Source organism: Bos indicus, chromosome 14, assembly GCF_029378745.1.
Source record: "Bos indicus isolate NIAB-ARS_2022 breed Sahiwal x Tharparkar chromosome 14, NIAB-ARS_B.indTharparkar_mat_pri_1.0, whole genome shotgun sequence".
Classification (NCBI taxonomy): domain Eukaryota; kingdom Metazoa; phylum Chordata; class Mammalia; order Artiodactyla; family Bovidae; genus Bos; species Bos indicus.
Window position 1 is genome coordinate 24,566,888 of NC_091773.1, and position 25,660 is coordinate 24,592,547.

The window sequence follows — 25,660 nt, forward strand, 5'->3', positions numbered from 1 at the left end:
TGATGCTGCGAAGGGTCCTGAATAAGCCAGCTTCCCCAAAGCACTTTTGAATCAGCCTCCTTCCTTCTATGGCATAACCCACCCACCTCATGGTGCAGTGGAGTTTTCAACCTACACATCAACAGGTATGCACTGGCAGCCTCCATGCTGAAAATAAAAGCAGAGTCATCCAAGTTTAGATGGTCATTAACCTGCTGGACTTACATGAGTCTGTATCTCAGAAGTGAAATGGGTCCAGGAGATACAGATAGTGTCCACATCATTGTGTGGCTTTAATTTCAACCTTGAGAAAGGATAAAGTTGATAGCAAGATACATAGAGCTAGGAGGGAAGAGGCAGACAAGTAGGAGGGAAGAGGCAGATGAAAGAGGGGGAAAAATAAAAAGGAACCCCAGAGGTAAGGATGGGCAGAGGAGAAAAGAGCTTTGAAGGAAACTAAGGAGAAGCTAGAGCTCACAGCATCCAGGGAAAAAGAACACTTCAGCTCTTTCTAAAGGTTAGCTGTGTCCAGGAAAGATGCAGGCAGGAGCTAAGGGAGGATGCAGAGTCCAAAGAGCACTGTTTTTTTAAAAACAGAAGAGACTTAGTACATTAAAGTGGAAATGGAGAATCCAACTAAGAGGGAGAAGGTGAGGATGTAGGAAAGAGAGAAGATGAGTGACGTTCCCAAGGATGGGGAGAGGGTACATTCTGAGCCCCAGCAGAGAGTTAAGCCTTGGACACGATGGAAGGCTTTGCACATCAGGCTGGAAGCAGCACTCAGAATCTACAAGTGCTGTGTCTTTGCTTCCATCTCAAGGTAAAAGGCAATAACCCCATATGAGAGTTCCAGGAAAGCAGGACCAATGATTGGGATGAAATAGAGTCTGGCTAGCTAGGAACAAAAATTTGAAAGAGCACACTGAAAACATTGGGAAGGGAGGAGAGGAAGAAAAGGGAGAAATGGGAGTTTGAATCTTGGAGCAAGAGCCTAGAGCATATGGGAATTAAGAGGAAGGTCCACAGGAGAGCCCATGGGAGTCACCCAGGTGGGATATTGGTGGGAGTGACTAAGCATCTCAGCACAGGATGAGATGACCTGACTTCCTTTCTCCAGGAATGGCAACCCACTCCAGTATTCTTGCCTGAAGAATTCCATGGATAGCAGAGCCTAGTGGGCTATAGTCCATGGAGTTGCAAAGAGTTGGACAAGACTGAGTGACTTATACTAACATATAAAGAACCTGGACGTTGTCAACAACAACTGTCCTTGTAACAAGAAAAAGCTGGAAAAATTAAAAATCATTTACTTCTCTTGGAGCTCTCAGAGAACTGAAGTCATTGGATAAATCATTAGCCTGAATTCCTGATTCAGGTGCATTTAGACAGACACAGAAACCAAGATCTGCTGGCCCAGAGAAAAAGCCACTGGAGCCACAGACAGATAGGAACAGTTAGATAATGACGACAAATTGTTGGAGCCTGAATGTGGACTGTGATGGGTGTAAGAAACTCCTCAAGACTACAGTCAGACATACTCTCTCATTTTCATGGGTTTTTCCTCTTCAAAAACCCCACCAGGTTCTTACAATAAGAACCCAAAAAAAGAACCTCTTCTCTGTGGATTGACGTCCAGTTTCTAAAAACAAGCACTATTGCTTTGGGGGCTACCCAGGTGGCTTAATGGTGAAGTATCCACCTGTGTTGCAGAAGACCCAGGTTCGATCCCTGGGTTGGGAAGATCCCCTGGAGGAGGAAATGGCAACCCACTCCAATATGCTTGCCTGGAAAAATCTCATGGACAGAGAAGCCTGGTGAGCTACAGTCCACGAGGTCACAAAAGAGTCAGACATGACTGAGCAACTAAACAACAACATTGCTTTTTGTTTCTTCTCAGTTTAGTGAAAGAGTTGCTGATAAGTGACCTGTCCCTTAACTGACAATGCCTTTTCTTTAAACCCATGAGGCCCAGACTAGGGCTTAAATTCTCAACTCAGAGCTTCTTGTTGTGTGACATCCCTGCCGTGGAGTCAGAACAAGTTCTCTTCCTATTCATCAGTCCTTTTACAAATGCTGTGTCATCATATTTTTACAGTAGGACTGTCTGGTAAGAATTAGTACCCCAGATTAGAAGAGGTAGAATCCAACAACGGTGTGATTTCAGGCAAAGGCCCAACCCTCACCTGGCTCAGCAGAAGAACTCTGCAAGGAAGCAGACCTTTACATCCCCCTCCCACGCACACCCCACACCCTTTTTCTCCATCATTGGTCAGTGGCAGTGAGCTGGGCAATGGGAGTGGGGTAGGAATGAAGACTCCCAGGGACTTTGGGCCCCCCTGGCATGGGGCAAATCGGGTCCAGGAGCCCAATTACAGTTCTGCAAAGATAGTCATGCTAGGATCAAAAGGACACAGAAGCTGGGTCCAGGGTGTAGGTGCATGATACGATCAAAGGGATCCCAAGGCATTTGGGTGTAACATTGACAGTATCAGCTTCAAAAGGATTGAGTGATTTTCCCATGAAAATTTGAAATTAAATATAGTTTTTGTTCAAATGCTCCATCGTGTCAGACTCCTTTGTGACCCCATGGACTATAGCATTCAGGCTTCCCTGTCCTTCACTATCTCCCGGAGCTTGCTCAAACTCATATCTGTTGAGTCTGTGATGTCATCCAACCATCTCATCCTCTGTTGCCCCCTTTTCCTCCTGCCTTCCATCTTTCCCAGTATCAGGGTATTTTCCAATGAGTCAGTTCTTCGTATCAGGTGGTCAAAGTACTGGAGATTCAGCTTCAGCATCAGTTCTTCCAATGAATAGTCAGAGTTGATTTCCTTTAGAATTGACTGGTATGATCTCCTTGCTGTTCAATGGACTCTCAAGAGTCTTCTCCAGCATTACAATTTTAAGGCATCCATTCTTCAGTGCTAAGCCTTCTTTATGACCCAACTGTCACATCTATACATGACTATTGGGCTTTCAAATGTAAAGGATCATGATTTCACTGAGTCTTCGGTTGTCTAAAACCACACTTTCTAAGGACATTCTTGATCTTCCTATCATGGCATCTACCGAGGACCTAATTGCTACTTATTCTGTGCAGACTCTGTTACAAAGCTACCACAGTCACCTAATATATCCCCAAAGATAAAATAACATGCCCTGCTAACTTGATTGCTAAAAAAATAAGTAGCATATTTCCTCAGGTCACTGATGTGACTGTGGCTTCCCTCAGCAAAACACAGGCTGGGACAGAAGCAGAAGGGACCGGTGATGGCTGAAAGACTGACTTGAAGAGAATACCCAGAGTAAGATGAATTCACAGGAAATGAACCTTCATTAGCTCAGATGGCTCCATATGGAACCACTTGTTGGGTTAAGAGCTTTCCAGAAAACCATATGAAACCCTGGGAAATGTCTGTGCTGGATGCAACAAACCTCAAGGGATGTTATGGATTCAGATCTTTGTTATGGAAAAAGGAACTTTGAGTTTAGCCTGCAAAGTTTGCTTTCTGGGAGGCATGCCAAACTCCAAGCTGACGTGATTTGCAATAACCTAGTTAATCAACCATAAAAATCAAGGCTTTATCATGTTTTAGAGATAATCACACACAGTAATTCTGAATAGTAAGACTTCTTGTGAGAAAACCCTGTGCTTTAGCTAGGGTATGTGTTTGTTTAAAAGACGACTTCATGTAAAAATCTCAGCCAACAGCTTGCCTTGTACATAAATATCCAATAGACTGATGTTTTCAGATACCATTTGCTCATATTTTTAAAAGATAAAGTGACTTCAGAGACCTTTTGTGACTTAAACTTGGCTTCAGCAATTAAAGAATTATTCTTTAAGTCAAACAAATGGACTTCCACTGACAAAAGTCAGAAATTCATTCATCACCAACGTGTAGTACGAAGCTAAATCTTTATGTACACAAATCATCATGTTGAAATTAGAACACAGGCAGGCTCATTCTTACCAGCATGACTCAGTCTGAGACTGTTGTCTCTCTTAAGTGATCAGAATTTTTACCGGCTTTTTCTCTTTTCCTACAGATTACCTTTAATCCCAACTGAAAATGTATAAAGGGTCTAGCAAAGCAGTTTTTAAAGTCTGAAAGGAAATGAGGATGACATTGAAGAGAGGAGAAGATCACAGAAGCGCCAACCCCAAGAGAAATAATGAAGCAGCAAAAGCGAGCCCTTTGTGCCCCACTTCAGGCCCCTGTTTTTAAAAACCTAACGTTTGAAGCTGCTCGGGATTCCATGATAGGTCTCAACCAGACATGCCCAGCAGAATATTCTATATGCATGCTGTCACTTCAGTTGTGTCTGACTCTTTGCAACCCCATGGATCATAGTCCACCAGGTTCCTTTGTCCGTGGGATTTTCTTGGCAAGAATACTGGAATGGTTTGCCATGCCCTCCTCCAAGGGATCTTCCCGACCCAGGGATTAAACCTGCCTCTCCTGTGTCGCAGGCAGATTCTTCACCTGCTGAGCCATCTTGGGAAGCCCCAGAATGACCTAGAGCTCCTACAAAATAAATGCAAGTTTTTGAAACTTCAGGTTCCCAAAGTATGTTCTAGGTAACCCTGGGGGTCCCTGAGGTTAGATTAGAGAGGTAAACAGGCCAAAACCACTTTCATAAGAATACTGTGATGCTATTGCCTTTCCACTCTTATTTTCCCTGAGTGTGCAGTTGAGTTTGCCAGAGGCTTCATAATGTGATAGCATAACAGATTGAATGCATGTTAAAAATAGCTAGAATAGCAAGGATATAGACATAAAGCATATAATTTTCCAACAGGTGTTGATTTTTAACACATCTATGTGGAACCTAGAAAAATGGTACAGATGATGCTATTTGCAAGGCAAGAATAAAGACACAGATGTAGAGAGCAAAGGTATGGACACCAAGGGGAAAAGGTGAGGGGGTACAAATTGGGATATTGGGTTTGAGATATATGTACTATTGTGTATCAAATAGACAACTAATGAGAACCTACTGTACAGCACAGAAAACTCAGCTCAGTGCTCTGTGGTGATATAAATGGGGAGGAAAACCAAAAAAGAGGGGATATATGTATATGTATGGCTGATTATTTTGCTGTACGGCAGAAACTGACAGCAGGGTAAAGCAACTATACTCCAGTAAAAAATGGTTTCTTAAAGAAGGCAAATACAAGAGAAGAGGTGGACAGCAGAGAAGAAAAGAAACAAAAATGTAGAATAATAGGAAATAAATGTAAATGTATGAGAAATTAGAATAATAGGGAAAATGTAAATGTATGAATAGTCACAAGAGTAAATGGATTAAACTATTGAGGTAAAGGACAAAAATGAATCTAGAAAATACCTTTTAAATAACCCTATGTTGAGTCATGAGGATAGCAAATATTGGTGGCATAGTAGTAAAGAACTCGCCAGACTCCACTGTCCATGGAATTCTCCAGGCAAGAATACTGGAGGGGGTTGCCATTTCCTTCTCCAGGGGATCTTCCTGATCCAGGGATCCAGTCCAGGTCTCCTGCATTGGCAGGTGGATTCTTTACTTCTGAGCCTCTATGGGAGCCCTAGTGTCAGGCTAGAATAGGTGAAAAGTTGGTGACAGCCAAGTGTGGACTCTCAAGAGAGAAAGCAAGAGAATTCCAGAAAAACATCTACTTCTGCTTCCCTGGTGGCTTGGACAGTAAAGAGCCTGCCTGCAATGTAGGAAACCTGGGTTCTCCCTGGATTAGGAAGATCCCTTGGAGAAGGAAATGGCAGCTCACTGCAGTATCCTTACTTGGACAATTCCATGGATGGACGAGCCTGGTGAGCTACAGTCCATGGGATTACAAAAGAGTTGGACAGGACTGAGTGACTAACACTTTCACTTTTCTGCTTCATTGACTACGATTAAGCCTTTGACTGTGTGGATCACAACAAACTGTGGAAAATTCTGAAAGAGATGGGAATACCAGACCACCTGACCTGCCTCCTAAGAAATCTGCATGCAAGCCAAGAAGCAATAGTCAGAACCAGGCATGGAACAACAGACTGGTTCCAAATCGGGAAAGAAGTATGTCAAGGCTGTGTATTGTCACCCTGCTTATTTAACTTATATGCAGAGTACATCATGAGAAACGCTGGACTAGATGAAGCAAAAGCTGGAATCAAGATTTCCGGGAGAAATATCAATAACCTCAGATATGCAGATGACACCACATTTACGGCAGAAAGTGAAGAACTAAAGGGCCTTTTGATGAAAGTGAAAGAGGAGAGTGAAAAAGTTGTCTTAAAACTCAACATTAAAAAAAACTAAGATTGTGGCATCCTGCCCCATCACTTCATGGCAAATAGAAGGGAAAACAATGGAAACAGTGACAGACTTTATTTTGGGGGGCTCCAAAATCACTGCAGATGGTGACTGCAGCCATGAAATTAAAAGATGCTTGCTCCTTGGAAGAAAAGCTGTGACCAACCTAGACAGCATATTAAAAAGCAGAGACATTATTTTGACATCAAAGGTCCATCTAGTCAAAGCTATGGTTTTTCCACTAGTCATGTATGGATGTGAGAGTTGGAGTATAAAGAAAGCTGAGCACCAAAGAACTGATGCTTTCGAACTGTGGTGCTGGAGAAGACTTTTAAGAGTCCCTTGGACAGCAAGGAGATCAAACCAATCAATCCTAAAGGAAATCAGTCCTGAATAGTCATTGGAAGGACTGACGCTGAAGCTGATGTTCCAATATTTTGGCCACCTGATGCAAAGAACTGACTCAATGGAAAAGACCCTGATGCTGTGAAAGATTGAAAGCAAGAGGAGAAGGGGAAGACAGAAGATGAAATGGTTGGAAGACATCACCAACTCAATAGACATGAGTTTGAACAAGCTCCGGGAGTGATGAAGGACAGGGAAGCCTGGTGTGCTGCAGTCCATGGGGTTGCAAAGAGTGGGACCCAACTGAGTGACTGAACTGAACTGACTGAAGTGTGGACCAGTCAGAGAGTGAAAGTCCTAAGGGCTGCAGAAATTGAGTCTTTGCACACTTGAAAACTGATTCTCTGCAGACCCCGTTAGCTATCCACAGAAAAGATCAGAAAGAGTCCTAAGAAGCATTCACTGTGGTGCAGAGAGGAGGAGACAGAGCAGAAGTGCAGGAGAGGCAGAAAGCATGCTGTCCCCAGGGCGCCTTTAGAAACCAGGCAACTGGGGGAAAGGAGCAGAGGCAAACTCTAAGCCCAGAGAGAAGCTGGAATGACAACCACAGGGGAGGGAAGAAGAAGTCCACCCCCCAAGACCTGGAGAAACAACGCATGCCTAAAGCAAAGCATTAATCAAAACAACCGCAACCAACACCCCAGCTCCAAGCTAACAAGCTAGGAATAGTAAAGAGCAGCAGAACACTGATGGGAGGGAAGAGTGGAACTAGAACATTCCGGCAATGTTCCCTGATGCACAGTGCCAAATGAAGACCTAAACTCAGAATTCAGCAGCTAGACCCTCACCCCAAACAAAAAATATACCTTAGAGCACTTTGTATACTGATAGTTACCAAAGCAAAAACTAAGCTCAAACCAGGCAGTCTCATTCTGGGCCAAGAAACAAACCTCCACAAATTAAAAAATAAATAAATAAATAAAAAACAGAAATCACACAAAATATGCTCTCAGATCTGAATGAAATTAAATTGAAAATCAGTAACAGGATATCTGGAAAATCTCAAAATGATTGGACATAACTTAGTTCTAAATAATGCATGGGTCCAAAAGGAAGCCTCAGGAAAATCAACAAATACTTAGAACTGAAGTCAAATGAAAATGAACATATAAAAATGTGTGGCAAAGAGAAAGAAGGAAGGAAAGAAGGAGAGAGGGAGGGAAGAAAAAGGGAAGGAAAGAAGGGAGGGGGCAAAAAAAAATTTAAAAAGATGGGATCTTTGCAAAAGTCATAAGAACCAACTATAAAGGGCTCCCGGTGGTTAAATTAGAATAACTTGAGCAACAAATAAATAACAATACTTTCATGTATGTTCAGTTGCTCAGTCGTGTCTGACTCTTTGTGACCCCATGGACTGTAGCCCACCAGACTCCTCTGTCCATGGGATTTTCCAGACAAGAATACTGAAGTGGGTAGCCATTTCCTTCTCCAGGGCATCTTTCTGAACCAGGCATCAAACTCACATCTCCTCCATTGCAGGAAGATTCTCTTCCACTAGCGCCAGCTGGGAAGACCCAATACGTTCACATTATGGGATAAATAATAAAATAAATACCCATGAGTTCTTATTGTTAGAAATATTTTTGGTCTCTAATCCAACAGTTTTGCCATTTATTTCTACTCACGTTGTCCTGTTTTTGCAAATCTTCTATGTCAAATTTATTTCAAAATTTATAAAAAAGCAAAACATCATTTAAAGAATCAACAAAGCTCAAATTAGTTGTTGCAAATGAGTAATGAAACAAACATAGTGCCCGTAAGGCAGATGTAGAGAGGCACTAAAAAAATTGCGTGTTCCTATCCCCAACATTGCCCCAACTTTCATTCCAATTCAGTAGGTTTAGGAAGTACTTCCCTCTAGGAAGTACTTCCCTTAGGAAGTACTCTGTAGGTAAAGAACCCACCTGCCATGCAGGAGACACAGAAGACTCGGGTTCAATCCCTGGGTCGGGAAGACCCCCTGGAGAAGGAAATGACAACCCCTTCCACTATCCTTGCCTGGGAAATCCCATGGACAGAGGAGCCTGGCGGGCTACAGTCAGAAGAGTCTCAAAGAGTCAGACAGAACTCTATGACTAAGCACAGTACAGCTGATCCAGACACAGGTAAATTTTCAAAAATCCACAAATGTTTCTGGGAGCGACTAGAGCAGTCTTATTTTGAGGCCCAACTGTGTCCTTTGTTTCGGTAACTTTACTTGCTATTTTAGATTGATTCTTTAATTACTTCTCTTTGGCCCCTCTCTTCAAAGTCCTGTTAGAAGAGCATCTAAGTTGAGCTCAAGTTACTTATGGCTTGTAAGCTATTCTCCAAATGACACCCTTAGCCATACCAAGTAATGTGAGCAGACATGATCAATACCCTTAGATAACCAAGTCCAAGCTCGCTCTGCTTGCCACAGGACAGACCAAAGAATCCGAGAGATGAGGTGTTGAGGCAAGGAAAATGACTTTATTCTGAAAGCCAGCTGACAGAGAAGATGGTAGGTTAGCACCTCAAAATAACCATCTTATGCGGTCTGAATGCCAGTTTCTTTTAAAGATCAAGATGGAGGAAGGTGAGGAAGCAAAGTAAGAAGCCCATTACTCTTGCAAACATCTCCTAGAATGGCAAGCCTCAGGCAGAGGATGTGTTAATTTCTTCCTTTCTGTCATCAGCAGGTGGACAGGGTTCTGAACCAAAGCACTTTAGTTTAACAGTCAGAGGGACAGGTTCCTTTTAAGCAAGCCATTATGTATGACTGTAAGAAAAAAGCAATGAAAAACTCAAAGGAACAGTTCCAATTTGGAGTCAGAATTGGCTTCTTCTCTGCAACACTTTAGAGAGCCCCAAAATTCTGACTCATCTCTGAGTCCATAAGTTTGGCCTGGAGGGGTGACAACATCTTATTTTGGTACTAGGAAAGTGTATGGAATCAGAAAGGAAAAGGTGTTTAAACTTTAATCAGACTTTGCCGAAGCATAGATTTTAGATCCTGGGATGAAATGGACCTGACGTGGTCCAGATGCTCTATTAAGTTTGTTCCCTGTTCTTCTCACAATAATGTCCATCACTGCCCATCCCCCACCCCCCCCCCAACACACAAGTGGATTTATACCCCTTTTATGATGAGAGTGCTTTCATTAACCTACTCAGGGACCCACAGCTACTATGTGGCAAACACAGGGTTGAAGCCAGGTTTTCCTAACCCTCAAGCCTGAGATAACTGTACTGTAACCACATGCCAGCTAATATGAGACTTCATTTTATAGTTTATGGTCAGGGGGATAAAGTGACTTGTATTTGTTCCCTACTGCCAAAGCTGGCTTTACCTGCTTTCTTTCTTTTAAAAGTTTTCACCTTTAAAACTAAAGAGTGAACCCATCCTCCCATAAAACTCTGTCCTCACAAAAGGAATTTTCATCCATCTTACCTTGATGAACTCATCCTAAAGGTGTGAATAAAAGGAAAGGTTTTTCACAACCTGTACAAAACCAGCCTTGCTCCATGTGATTATTCATGAGCCTTGGCAACAACTGTTTGTTTTCAAAGTGGCAGTGTACCTTTAATTCATTTGGCATAGCAAAGCATCCTAGTCTAAGCCTTCCTGATGAATTATGTCCCCATTGGGTTTTTTTTCTCAATAATGTTGAATTAGATTTAATCTGAAAATTTCTCCAGTCAGCTTATTTTCTTATAGCCTTATGCATCGTATTTCTTATTTCTTATGCATCTCTCTTCTGACTCCCTTGGTTCTTTTCAGATGAGAATCATCTGATCAGTTCTACATCATTCCTAGATTTGAATAAAACCTTCAAAGCCTGGGTGAGTTAACATAGCAGTAAATACCTCAGATGTAAGGAGAAGAAGCCAAGGTAGAAAGAGATGCCAGCAGGAAAGCAAAGAGGGAGGGAGTAGGCAGATATTCTTTGTAGTTAATTGCAAATTAAGTTTGTCTGACATGAAAAGAAAACCCTTCTTGATATACTTACTCCCCCCTTAGGATCTTAACACAAAATTATGCAGCATCTCTTGATAGTAACTGTCAATGAATATTGCTATTGTCCTGAGATACATTATTTGAAAATTGGTGTATAGAAGTAATATTCCAGAATAACTTTTTATTTGGATGCTTATTCATCACCCCAAACTCATCATGCTTTAAACTAAGGTTATTAGCTCTCTTTCTCCCATTTTCCCTCCAGCCATTTCTCTTTCTTGGGTTACCTCTTCCTGGGAATAACCTCACCACTCTCATATTGAACTAGGGGTCATCAAGTTTACCTCTTTAACAGGAGGTAGAAGGCAATGGCACCCCTCTCCAGTACTCTTGCCTGGAAAATCCCATGGACAGAGGAGCCTGGTAGGCTGCAGTCCATGGGGTCGCTAAGAATCGGACACGACTGAAGCGACTTAGCAGCAGCAGCAGCAGCATGGTCTATACAGAGTGACTGGGTTTGAGTCAGATAAACCTAGGTTCTTTCTCTGACTCCATCTCCTATTGGTTACATGACACTGACCAAGTTATTTTAACCAATTTCAGCTTCAGTTTACTCTCCTTTAATATCAGGAGCATAAATGTTGGTCTTGTAGTATTACTATGAGGATTAAATGAGATAAAGTACACAGAACATCAAGCCTGTGTGCTGCAGGCTGTGATACATATTAAGAGTCCAAAGTATTTAGGTTCTTATTCTTAAAAATAGAAAAGAGGGGATCTTGAAAACATTGCCTGCTTCTTTACCCAAACCATGGGGTTAGTAAGCCAGTTTGAAATTACACCAATAAGCTGCCACAGAACAATGGAAACTACCAGTGAAAGGAAACAGTAAGAAGAACACCACTTGGTTTATAACCACAACATTCTGGTTGACCAGGATGAGAGGAGAAACGATAACATTACCCAGAGCAGAATTTCTCAAAGTGGAACTGGGAGGGCAACTAGCCAGTCGTGAAGGGCCAACTAGTGAACAGTGAAAGGCTCTCAGGGAAGTGCAATGTCCATGCCAAAAGTGTTTTTAATTTCACATTTCACTAAAGGCTCTGTATTAGTAACCTACCATGTGAGTTACTAAAGATTAATATTATTCATTATTCATACTCATAAATATTCTTTAATAAAATGAGTGCATTTAGTTGTTTAATAATGACACTAATTCAGTACTCTATTAAAAAGTACCAATCAAACTTATAAACTTAGTACTGTGCACACTTATGGAGTTAAAAATGCCTGTAATTCTTGGATTTTCGTGGTGGTCTAGTGGTTCATCCTAAAGGAAATCAACCCTGAATATTCATTGGAAGGACTGATGTTGAAGCCGAAGCTCCAGTACCTTGCCCACCTGATGTGAAGAGCTGACTCATTGGAAGAGACCCTGATGCTGGGAAAGATGGAGGGCAGGAGGAGAAGGAGGCAGCAGAGGATGAGATGGTTGGATGACGTCACCGACTCAATGGACATGAATCTGAGCAAACTCAGGAATAGTGAAGGTCAGAAGAGCCTGGCATGCTGCAGTCCACAGGATCTCAAAGAGTTTGACACGATACAGTGACTGAACAGCAACAACTCTGTAACTAACCCATCTGAATTTTTGCCAACTAGTTTGTCAAATCCAGGAACTGACAGACTTTATTCTCTGAAACACTTAACTTTTTGATGCTTATTTCACTGAATCACCAAGCCAAATGTCTCCTCCTTACTGTAAATTAATGTCTTCTGGTTCTCTTTATGCGGCTCATACTGAGTTGGAAATTATAATTGGTTTTATTCAAAGCTTTGGTCCTGGGTCCAAGAGACTACAATACTTCATCATTTAGGACAGGGCCATTGTCTGTTACTGAAAAGTAGGGAATTTAAATTATTCTCATTTAAAAAAAAAAGGCAATTTTCTCAGGAAAATGGTAATGTAAGAATTTTGTTTACTTGCTTTTCAAACTTTAAACTTTTTATTTTGTATCAGGGTAGAGTCAATTAACAATGTTGTGATAGTTTCAGGTGAACAGTGGAAGGACACAGCCATACGTATACTCATATCCATTTTCCCCAAGCCCCCCTCGCATCCAGGCTGGCACCTAACATTGAGCACAGTGCCACGTGCCATAGAGTAGCTTTCTGTTAGTTATCCATTTTGAATATAGCAGTGTGTACACGATCTTCCCAAAGCCCCTAACTCTCCCTTCCCTCCGGCAACCATAAGTTCATTTCCTAAATCTTTTAAAAAATTAGGATTCTTTAAGGGACTTCCCTGGTGGTCCAGTGGCTAACACCCCATGCTCCCAATGCTGGGGGGGGGGGCCAGGTTCAATCCCTGGTCAGGAAACTAGATCCCATATGCCACAACTAAGACTGGTTCAGCCAAATAAACAAATAATTACTTTTAAAAGTAAAAACTAGGATTCTTTAAAATGAGAATTAATTAGCACACAATGCTTTGTGTGCATGTGGACCAGGAGCGGGACCATTAGTGAGCAGAGCTTCCTGGAGGAGGCCAATCGTTAGCCAATTCTTGAATCGGCAGAAGCATTTATGAAAATAATATATATGGTTTTTGTTTAGTTGCTAAGTTATGTCCAACTCTTTTTCGACCCCATGGACTGTAGACCACCAGGCTCCTCTATCCATCGGATTTCCCAGGCAAGAATACTGGAGCGGGTTGCCATTCCCTTCTCCAGGGGATCTTTCCTAGAGTATGCTAAATAAATCACCTGCCCACTGCTACTTAACTTGACTGCAAATTTCAAGCTGTACTTCCTGCCACTATCCAACTATGAGCCTAATTCAGTCTGTAAATGGGACTCTAAAAAAGAAATTAGTTCAGAATTCAGCATTGCATCAGCCCAACTGCCATGCCTCAGGAAATAATTTGTCGTATATCCTTCTAAAAGTGCTTCTAAAACAATTTTTCTTTCCTTCTTCTGCTGCTATAAAAATGAAAATAAGAAATTTCCTATATGCCAGGTGTTAGAAAGATAAGAGTAAATTAAGCAACGTGAACACATACACACTCAACACCCATCTTAATTCTTGCAATAGTATTCGCATTTTAGCACAGTTGAGTGGGTAAGAGGTATGGTTCATGTGTAATTTCTGTCTCAGTCTGCTGCCTCTAGTTATGACTGTCAACTAAGTCACATGCTTGGAGGTCAGTCTCCCGGAGAGAAGGGAAAGGCTTTCTTTCTGGCTCCTGGGCTACACTTTCTAGGGAAGGAAAAATGCCTTCTCGTTTAAGTCCATGTCAGGCAGTCACCTCTTTCTGTGTTGGTCTTGCCCACACTAGACGATGAACCTCTCCAGGGCAGGGCTGAATTCCCCACAGAGAGATAAAGGAGAGACTGTCTCTGGGACTTCCATGGTGGTCCAGTGGCTAAGACTCTGTGCTTCCAATGCAAGGGACCCAGGTTTCAGCCCTGGTTGGGGGAACTAAGATCCCACATGGCATGCAGTGTGGCCAAAGAAACCAAAACAAACAAGCCAAAATAAGAGAGAGAGAGAGAGAAAAAGAGAGTGGATCGGGGGGCTGACACCCCTACACAGTTTATTTGCCTGCTTATATCACTTTCTTTCCTTGGCAAAGTCAAACCTTTAACTTTAAAGCTTTTGGCTTTAAGGCAGCCATAGTGGCATAGAGCATAGAGAGCATTGCTCTCTAGTCTAACATCAGCTTCGTTTGCTTCACTCCTGAAATCAGCGAAACAGCCCCAGCACTCTCCTGTTGTGTGTCTGTGTGGTTACTGAACACAATACACTCAGTGCATGATCTTCAAAACTCACTAAATCTGATATCTCCAGTTTACCAGCATTTGGGGAATAAATACCCTTGACAGCTGTGTTTGAGCTGGGTTTTGATGATGAACTAGGCCAGAATGAGCCTGCCTTTGAGGTAGGACATGTGGTCCCATCTGTTTAAGGCTGATGTTGAAAAACTGATAATGAGTGACCAGACTTGAGTAATGCACTGATAACAAGACTGTTTGGAACAGCAAATACCACTTTAAAAAAACATATTGAGATAAATGATATCTCCTTGAATGCCTGGTCTAGTACTTAGGGGCTTGTTTACATTTTTCCAATTAGAGTGATTCATTCTCGGTTATGGCTTCCCTGGTATCTCAGCAGTAAAGAATCTGCCTGCAATCTAAGAGACATGGGTTCAATCCTTGGGTTGGGAAGATCATCTGGAGAAGGAAATGGCAACCCATGCCAGTATTCTTCCCTGGGAAATCCCATGGACAGAGAAGCCTGGTGGGCTACACTCCATGGGGTCTCAAAGAGACTTAGCAAATGAACAACAATATTTCTTGGTTATATTAGTGGCAAGAAAAAAAGGGACAACACTTTAGAAAGAAGAGCTAATCTTCCAGGGTAAAGATATTTTAAGTATAAACAATGATTTGGGGGGCAAGAGTAAATACATAATCACTTTCTCTCTAACTTCAATGTTGAAATACTGATGATCATGAAATACAGTTCAAGAACAGAGAAAAAGGAAGGTTGGAAGGACAAAGGAGCTTTGCAATCTTTCAGCTTTACTAGGCAGTCTTTTATTCCTCAACACTATAGCTGTATTGGAGAAGGCAATGGCATCCCACTCCAGTACTCTTGCCTGGAAAATCCCATGGATGGCGCAGCCTGGTGTGCTGCAGTCCATGGGGTCTCGAAAAGTCGGACACAACTCAGGGACTTCATTTTCACTTTTCACTTTCATGCATTGGAGAAGGAAATGGCAACCCACTCCAGTTTTCTTGCCTGGAGAATCCCACAGACGGGGGAGCCTGGTGGGCTGCCGTCTATGGGGTCGCATAGAGTCGGACATGACTGAAGCGACTTAGCAGCAGCAGCATAGCTGTATTATTAAAAATGTAGAATAAAAACCCACATGTACTAAGACATGCTCATTATTGCACACAGCAACCCAGATCTGAAGAGAAAAATTAATAAAAACTAGTTATGACACAGAAATAGAATGATAATTAGAACTTGTTTCTCTCGGTAGTCAATTATATTTTTACCAGCCTTAGAAACTAAAAGGGAAAAATCCAAAATCAACTAAACCAAGTACTTGATGGGAATGTCTTTTAAAGATCAGTTTAGATCAGTCACTCAGTCGTGTCTGACTCTTTGCGACCCCATGGACTTCAGCATGCCAGGCTTCCCTGTCTATCACCAACTCCCAGAGCTTACTCAAACTCATGTCCTTTGAGTTGATGATGCCATCCAATCATCTCATCCTCTGTCATCCCCTTCTTCTCCTGCCTTAAATCTTTCCCAACATCAGGGTCTTTTCTAATGAGTCAGTTCTTCGCCTCAGGTGGCCAAAGTATTGGCGTTTCAGCTACAGCAGTGAATTTAAACTTTCTGCACACAGTTTTAACTGTAGTGTTGTTTCTCCCCAACATTTCCAAAATCTGTGGCTTTGAGCCTGGCCCCTTTTTGTCAGTCTACCTTAGCACAACTTGATGAAGGGAAGATGGGAACCACTGCTCCCTGAACTATATTATAGGGGTTTCTAATACAGTGCCTGTTATTTTATTTAGTCATGTCTGACTCTTCCACCACCCCATGGACTGTAGTTCCTCTGTCAAGCAAGGATATTGGAGCAGGTTGCCATTTCCTTCTCCAGGACTGGGGCTTCCTAGTAGAGAATGGCTCAGTGATAAAGAATCTGCCTGACAATGCAGGAGACACAAGAGATGCAGTTTCCAACCCTGGGTCGGGAAGGTCCCCTGGAGAAGGAAATAGCAGCCCACTCCAGTATTCTTGCCTGGGAAATCCTATGGACAGAGGACTCTGGTGGGCTCCAGGCCATGGGGTTGCAAAGAGCTGGACATGATTCAGTGACTAAACAACAACGAAACGCAGCGCCTGAGTATGGGCTCAGTATCTTAGTATTAACACTCAATTTAGAAACCTCTTTGAAGCTTTGCGTTAGGACCATCAATATAATAATTTGGCAGCACTTTTACCCCTTGGTAATAAAATGTGATTCTTTTTTTGGTAATTCTTAGCATTAACCCCCACAAAAAACAAAACACACACAAGGGGATTCAAATATCTCCAACGTAAGTTTTAGTTCAAAGATACTTGTTTTCTTATACATATTTAAAAATGTGAATATCCATTAGCTTCATAAATGTCACCATTATCATTTCATTTATCATTAATCTCATATGAATACTGAGGATGAAGGAATTGAAGTATAAATCACTTTGAAATCATCTGTGTCAACAGACTCTAGCTAAAACCAGTTAAATGTAATTTTTGGTTTCTGAAGAGTCCATGGACTATGAAAAATAAATTAGTCATTAAGACATCCAAGATGTTGTGGGTGAGAGAAAACTTTCCAACCAAAAACACTCTGATCAAACAAACCTAGCGAACAAATTCACCATTTCCAAAGGGGAGAGGAGAGGGAGGGATAAATTAGAAGTTTGGGATGAATAGATATACACTATTGTATATATAAATAAGCAAGGACTTACTGTACAGCACAGGGAACTATCTCCAAACTCATGTAAAAACCTAATGGAAAAGAATCTGAAAAACCTGAATCATTTTGCTGCACATCTGAAAGCAGCACAGCATTGTAAATCAATACTTCAGTTTAAAAAAAAAAAAAAGATAAATTAAGAATTAAATAATGACAGGGGCTGTGACATAGTGTAGAGAAGAGCAAGATGACAACAGCGACCCGCCACCCAGATCCATGACGACGAGCCAAAACAGAAGAGAAAAAAAATTGCACAATTAAAGCATCCATGACTACATACTGACATTCATGTCCACAATAGCATCTATGGTACAGAAGGCACAACCCAAATTTTTCTATTTGCTTCTTAAAATAGGTGCATTGTTAAAACTTTGCTCAGAATTGAGTTCATTTAGTAAAGCAAAAAGTCCACTTGACTGTTGAAACAGGTGCAGGCAATTGCCCAGACTAATAAAATTAGTCAGCTGTAAAAACTACAGCAAGTGTTAAATGATCACTTAAAGCTCTAATATTGTCATGGAATAATAATGATGCCATTGGAAGTCAACACAAGGGCTGTGCACTGATGTAGGTTACTGAGAAAGCACGCTTTGTTGTTCATAACTTGCTTAAACTTAAGTGAAATCAGCAATTGGAGGCTCAGTGCCAGAGTCCAGGAAGCCCAGAGGTCTGTGTTACGCTTAATGACCCCTCTTTTCAGCCATGCCTTCCATTTATTTGAGAATCCTGGGGATATCTAGCTAAATGTCACTTCCTCCAGGAAGACTTCCCTGAATTCCAGCTCTGAAAGTTCACTCTTGCCTCTCTTTCCCGTGCTTTGTTGCACAAATCCCAGCAGCTTTGGCATGCGAGACAAAGACTGACTCTTCCTATTTGAATTCTCAGCCTTTCAGAAATTAACCATAACAGTGTGTGTTAGTTGCTCAGTCCTTACATTTGACCAACCACCCAAAAGCAGTCATGGAGAGTTCCCTAAAATCTGCTCCACGTCCTTAACAATTTATTCTTTTAGGGTGTCTGTGTGTGTGTGTATAAAAATTTAAACCTATGTAGCCTCATAAAATGCAAAGTTATTTTGAATGTTAAGACTTAGTACCAGGGACTTCCCTGGTGGTCCAGTGGTAAGAATCTGCCTTGCAATGCAGAGGATGTGGGGTTCCAAACCTGGTTGGGCAACTTAAGATCCCACGTGCCACCGAGCAACTAAGCCTGCATTCTACAACAAGAGAATCCCTGGACTGCAACGAAAGATCCCACATGACATGACAAAGATCTTGTGTGCTACAACTAATACCTGATGCAGTCAAATAAATAAGTAAATATATATATATATTTTAAAAAGACTTAATATCATATTAATTCCATTCTAGGAGTCTCCTGTAGCCTGGAATAAACACTCTGGGCAACCTGCCTTTTGCCAGCAAATGCAGGGCTGAGACCAACCCAAGATGTTAGTTGCTCAGTCGTGTTCAACTCTTTGCGACCCCATGGACTGTAGCCCGCCAGGCTCCTCTGTCCATGGGATTCTCCAGGCAAGAAAACTGGAGTGGGTAGCCATTTCCTTCTCCTGGGGATCTACCCAACCCAGGGACCTAACCCAGGTCTCCCAAGTTGCAGGCAGATTCCTTACTGTCTGAGCCACCAGGGAAATCTAGGGACTGAACCAGATTTCTGGTTTACTGTAGTCCCGACAGAAAAGTTGCCACTCCAGGTGGCTGTGGATATGTGTTCTCAGAAAAAAAGTAATATTCTTAGTTTCTTTTCTTTTCATTTTTTTTTCCTTTTTGTGTCTTGGTTCTTATTTACAGGGTTGAAATGTTGTTAAATTTCTATGCAATTCTTTATCTTAGTTTTCTCTTGCTGTCTGAACAAATCACCCGAATTTAAAGGATACACATTTATCATCTCTCTGTGGGTAGGTCACAAGGCCCAGTGGGCTTAGTTGGTGTCTCAGCTCCAGGTTTCACAGAGCAGAAGTCAAGGTGTCCAGGGGCTGTGTTACTTTTCAGAGGTTCAAGAGATAAATCTGCTCCCAGGCTCACTCGGGTGTTGGCTGTAGCACTGAGGTCTGTGGGTGTCTAGGGGCCTCCCCACACTCTGAAGCTCACAGCCCCCTTCCTCCATCTGAAAGCCCTCAAAGGTCCCTCACCCACTTGGAATCTCTCTCATCTGCCCCCTGCCCTCAACTCTGACCCTCTGCCTTCCTCTTTGTCATTTAAGATTTCATGGGATTACACTTAGTCCAAACCCATAAACCCAGATAATCTCCCTATTTTAAGGTTAGCTGATTAGTAACCTTAACTCCATCTGAAAAGTCCTTTCATAGGAGTAACTAAATTAACATTTGACTGAATGACCAGAGGACTGGAATTGTTGACCCTCAAAGTGTAAACATGAAAATGGTTCCTTGACCAGAAGTTAACCAGCAATTCAGAATGCTTGTAGGACTTCCCTGGTGGTTCAGTGGTCAGGGCTCTGCACTTCCACTGCAGGGGGCACGGGTTCGAGACCTGGTCAGGGAAATAGGATCCCACGTGCCACACGGCACAGCCAAAAATATTAAAAAAGAAAAGAAAAACCTAGTAACTCTTTAAAAGAAAAAAGAATGCTTGTATGTTTTCATTTTTTTACATGACATTCTGCATTTTCCAGCTTACTAGCTGTGGTACCTATTAGCAATAAATACATTGAAACTAGGAATTTTGTTATAATTCTAATAAAAAGATGCTTTGACCAGAGAGTAGGTTACTTCCTACAACTTCCCTTTATGATAAGCAAATGTACCAATTGAATTGAATGATATGAAGTACATGAATATGTATATTAATTTCTGGAATTTTTTACTCTCAATAAAACTGGCTATTAAAATAATTTCAACATCAGAATTGAATTTTGCTTCAGATTTTTAAAATTTATTTCTTTTTACTTTGAGGATACTTGCTTTACAATATTTTATCGGTTTCTGCCATACATCAACATGAGCCAGCCATAAGTATACATGTGTCCCCTCCCTCTTGAACCTTCCTCACACCTCCCACTTCACCCCACCTCTAGAGGTTATCACAGACCACCGGATTTGAACTCCCTGGGTCATGCAGCAAATTTCCACTGGCTATCTTACATATGGTAATCTATATGTTTCAGTGCTACTTTCAATTCGTCCCATCTTCTTCCCACTGTTTCACATTCTATGTGCAATGGGGAAGGATCTTGGTACATAGCCTCTAGGTGTCTAATGCCTAAAGTATTCCAGAAAGACAATGTCGATCTTTCTCAAAAACCTCCCCAATTCCTCTGTTGCGTCAGACTCTCAGGGTTCACGTTTCCGCTCCTCCGACATTTCCACTGCAGCAACCAAAGGCCATTTCCTCTTGGTCTGTCAACAGTGGAAATTGAAAACAGCTGCTCTCCGGTGCTTCGGATAGTAGGTGCTCTCTGTGCGCTGGGTCACCAGGTCTTCAGGGTCACCTCCAGTACCTGGAGAGGTCACAGAGGAGGAGAGTTTTGAAGTTGCAAGGGGCCTTCATCGTTGTCTAATCCAATTTCCACCCAAGGCAGGGGTTCCATCTGTAACTTCCATCTTCCAGCCATCCTGGGCCTCTGCACAAACACTTCCAGAACAGGAAATTCACCACCCCCAAAGCCACATATTTCTAGTTTCGATTACTTGAATTGTTAGAAACGTGATTTTTATATTTAAGTGGAATCTGACTGCGGTTTCTACAGGACCTGATGAGAATTCATTCACACCTTTTCTTTTCTGCGGTAGCTCACCTATATGAGGATCTCCCCTGGTGGCTCAGTGGGAAAGAATCTGCCTGCAATGTGGGAGACCCAGGTTCGATCCCTGGGTTGGAAAGACCCCCTGGAAAAGGAAATGGCTACCCACTCCAGTATTCTTGCCTGAAGAATCCCATGGACAGAGGAGCCTAATGGGCTGCAGTCCATGGGTCACAAAGAGTAGTACAAGATTGAGCGACTAACACTTTCACACTTTCATCTGTATGAAGTGACTTCTCCTGTTCCCCTAAATGGTTTATCTGAGTTTAAACTTTATCATTTCTTTATGTGAAGCAGTTTATATTCATCTTCTCATCCATTTCATTAATTTCTGCATGCTATTTTGTGAATGCCTCTCTTTTAAAAAATTATTCAAATAGTAAAATAAGTAACCTACAATTCTAGGCAAAAATATATTTGAAACTTACAAAAAGAATACTTGGTAAAATAAGTAAGATATATTTCCATTCTTATAAATTCTTGTTGATTCAAAATCTATCTCATTTAGGGTTGCATATATAGATAGTATAATTATAAGGAAAAGCCAGTAAACGGTTATTATAAAAGTCATCATAGCACTTACTTCTTGAGAAAAAATGGAGGTGTGATTCAGCAGGCCTTGGGCTGGGTTTATGGGACATTTTGGAGTATCAGCAGTGTTCTATTTCTCTTTTTTTTTTTTTTTCATTTTTTTTAATGTGAATCATTTTTAAAGTCTTTATTGAATATGTTACAATATTGTTTCTGGGGTTTTTTATGTTTTGGTTTTTTGGCCAAGAGGCATATGGAATCTTAAACTCCCCAACCAGAGATCGAACCTGAACCCCCTGCATTGGAAGGTGAAGTCTTAAACCCTTTCATGTAATAATGATATAATAGGTAAAAAATAAAATAAAATATCCAAGTAAATTAAATATGCAAAGTTAGACTGAGTTGTTTATGATGTATGTATGTATTGATAGAAAATAAATCATTATTTTTTTCTTAATATAAAAAAATAAGATTCAAATCTGTCTGATTACATTTTTAGAAAATCTGAGAAGGCTTTTAATGAACTATTAAGATCATTTCCAGAGGTCTGAAGTGAAGGGAAGTGAAAGTCACTCAGTTGTGTCCAACTCTTTGCGACACCATGGATTGTAGCCTGCCAGGCTCCTCTGTCCATGGGATTCTCTAGGAAAGAATACTGGAGTGGGTTGTCATTTCCTTCTCCAAGTCATCTTGCCAACCCAGGAATCAAACCTGGTTCTCCTCCATCGAAGGCAGATTCTTTACCATCTGAACCACCAGGGAAATCCAGAGTTTAATATGGTTTATTTTTATTTTCTTCCTCTTTGTCATCTCTGCATTTTTTCTATAATGATATGTGCATTGTACTATTTTGAATTTAAATATTATTAAAAATAAAAATATAATGGACCTCATGGGTATAATACTCTATGTGTGCTGTGGATTCTGGGGACTCAAACTCTACACGGAGTCTGTGTGCAGCCAGTTTTGCACAGACTTTGTAGAAGCAACCATAGGACTCTGTGTGAAAAAAGAAATGGGAGGGATTTCCTTGGTAGCTCAATGGCTAAGACGTGCTCCTGATGCAGGGAACCCGGGCTCAATTCCTGGTCAGGGAACTAGATCTGACATGCTGCAACCAAGAGTTCACATGCTGCAACTAAGACCTGGCATAGTCAAGTAAATAAATAAACATTTTTTAAAAAGAAGAAGAAGAAATGAGAATGGTCAAGTGAAATACAAGAGCAGCTGAATTCAAACCACATCTTTTTAAACTTAGGCTTTTAAAATCAAAGTCATTGAACAGCATAAAGAGTCAGGAAGACTTGTGAAAGCCGTTAGAAGAAAAGCAAGTACCAGGCTCCTTCATTCCCCTATTTTCCAGTCGCCAGATGTAACAACTCCAGCGCTTTCTGCTGACTCTTACGGTACGTGCCTCCCTATTCTAAACAGCAGGTGCGTGTGGCTTCGTCTTGTCATTTGAAGGTTTGTCTATCAACTTCCCACCACCAAAGGGAAAGATGTACCTCTTTGCACTATGACACACTGCACATTCCTGTCCTCCCGACCGCACAAGATCACAGTTTGGGTTTATAAACATTTCGTGTTCACATCACCATGACAAGCACACAACACAGCTGAGTCGTGTAGTATTCATCACTGAGAAAGCCTTCTTGTTGACCTTGGAGTTAATCATTGTTTTTGTTTGTTTGCTTGGTTTTCTATGTTCTTATCTTCCCCAGTCGCATAAACCCCAAACTCATCCCCCATTGTATAAACCTCCTCTCGATTCATTCGATTCATTCTCTATTGATCGGGTTAACAATTTTTTTTTTAAAAGGAATCTTTCTCAGAGCTCCTAACCCCCTCTTCTCAGACCTAGCTCCTCGCGCAAACATCTTTTGTCATATTGGGTATTCCTTTTATTTCTCTTTTGTGTTGATCTGTGTCCTGGATCCCATGACATTCTCTTTCTTGAAATGTTTCCTCCCATATTTTGGTGGAACACATCCCTGTGTAGCTTGCTAAACAGAGCTGCATGGAAAGTCATTTCTTTTGAGATTTCAAATGTCCCCATAGTCTTTATTCTACCTTTTCACTTAATTGATGGTTTCTGTAAGTATAGAAGCTGAAATTATTTCCCTACAGAGTTTGGAAAGCATTGCTCTGCTCTTTCCCCATTCCAGTGCTGCAATGAATAAGTCTGATATCAGTTAGATTCCTGAATTTTTGCATGTCGTCTTGAGTTCTTCAGTTTTGGAAGAGTCTTGAATCCCTTCTTTAGTAATGTTTCTGCCTCTATTTTCATATGTCTTTTTCCCTGAGACCTCTCTTACTGAAATGCTGAAATTTTCAAAAGAGGCTTAATTTCCTTATCTTTTCTATACAAAACTTTGTCTTTTGCTCTGCTTTTTGAGAATTTTGTTCATCTTCATCTCCCAAACATTCTATTGAGGTTTCCATTTCTGCTATTATAATTTTAATTTCCAAGAGCACTTATTGTGATCTGCAAATGCTCTTTTTTTTGGTAACATCCCATTCTTAGCTCATCAGTGAAATGGCTACCCTTATCTCTCTGATAATTCAGTTTCGTTTCATTTTACTTTTTTAACATTTGACATTTTCCTTCTTTTTGTATTGTCTTTGTTTCTTCCAAACTGCTTTTCTTTCCCTGCTCTTGTTTTGATCTCTTATTTTCTGTGATTCTTGGCTGGGTATCAAAAAGCTGATTGGAAGCTCTACAAAAGTGGACAGGGCTTGTCAATTATGGGTGTCACTGTAGGGCCATCTGAATGAACCAACTAGTTGGAGAAGCTCCAATGTTCATACCTTTAGACCTTTTTTCCTAGGGTTATTTGGCTTGACAGAGAAGAATTTTGTAATCTCTGCCTAAAACCAAGTGAGACCCTGCGGGGCTCCTGGGCATGGAAGCTTCACCAAGTCCCCCATTTCTTGTTTGTAGGGAACTGATTCTAGTCTCCATCACCTTCCCTGAGTTCCAAAGGGAAGATTTGGGAGAGGATGCAGAGACAAGAAAGGAACAGCCAAGGAACAAGACAGCCTTGGGGCAGGTCCTAGTCCTACATCAAGGGATACACAGAACAGTATCTTTGAGCTCTTTGTGAGAATGTGAGCTCAGTCGTGTCCAACTTTTTTAACCCTATGGACTGCAGCCTGCCAGGCTCCTCTGTCCATGGAATTCTCCAGGCAAGAATACTGGAATGGGTTGCCATTTCCTCCTCCAGGAGATCTTCTCAACCCAGGGACCTACACTGTATCTCATGCAACTCCTGCCTTGGCAGGCAGATTCTTTACCACTGTACCACATGGGAAGCCCATTGTTATAAAACTTCTCACCAGTCTTTCCAGGTTAGGATACACAGTTTTTGAGGGCATAAGTCCTCTGTGTTCCCCTTTGCCTGGCAAAGCAATAAAGCTTTTCTTTTCTACTTCTCCCAAAACTTCTAAGATTCTATTGGGCACTGGTACACAGAGGCCAAGTTTTTAGCATCATGCCTAGAATGAAGAGGCCAGCATCCTAGGTCTAGCTAGGGGAAGAAGACTTGGTGGTAAGGGGATCTCCCTGTCAATATGTGCACACTGTCACATAATCCTCCTGTTTTCAATAGAGAATCCCAGCTTTCAGCTCTATCAAGAGTCCTCCGGGTCAGCCAGAGATTCAGGAGTTTACCTGCCCCAGAGACTAACATCCAGCCTTTCCCAAAGGAGGACAGAACTGGGAGTACCAATTTCTTAAAAATCTGTCTTTCAGATTCTAGCTCCCCTTTCATCCATCTTCCAGGGGCACTTGGTGCTTCCAACTCTCAGCCCTGAGGATTTTATCCAGCCAGGATCAGAGGCTTTCCAGGTTTCCCAAGACCAGCTGAGATTCAGCTTTCTTAAGTCAAGTCCACTGAGCCAGTAACCATTCATCCATCTGCTTTCTAGCTTTCCAGCTGTCCTCTTCTGTCGCTTTTCCTTGCTCCTGACGGAATATACATACATACATATATATGCTTAAATATGTACATATATATTTAAATAATCCAATAATTGTGGACTTGACATGTGCATGGATTAATAAGTGTGTCTAATTTGCCATCTTTTTTAAGGGGGATAACCTTTTTTAAACTTTTTTATTATTTATTTATTTTTGGCTGCACTGGGTCTTCATTGCTGCCCACGGGTTTTCTCTAGTTGCAGCGAGTGGGGCTTCTTTCTAGTTG

General features: G+C 41.5%; 1 non-coding gene across 1 annotated transcript; it reads left to right on the forward strand.

Moving 5' to 3' along the window:
* The first annotated feature begins 19,593 nt into the window (after positions 1-19,593).
* Positions 19,594-19,666, forward strand: TRNAG-UCC (transfer RNA glycine (anticodon UCC)). The gene has a single exon. It is a non-coding gene; the product is annotated as a tRNA-Gly (tRNA).
* The last annotated feature ends 5,994 nt before the right edge of the window (positions 19,667-25,660 follow it).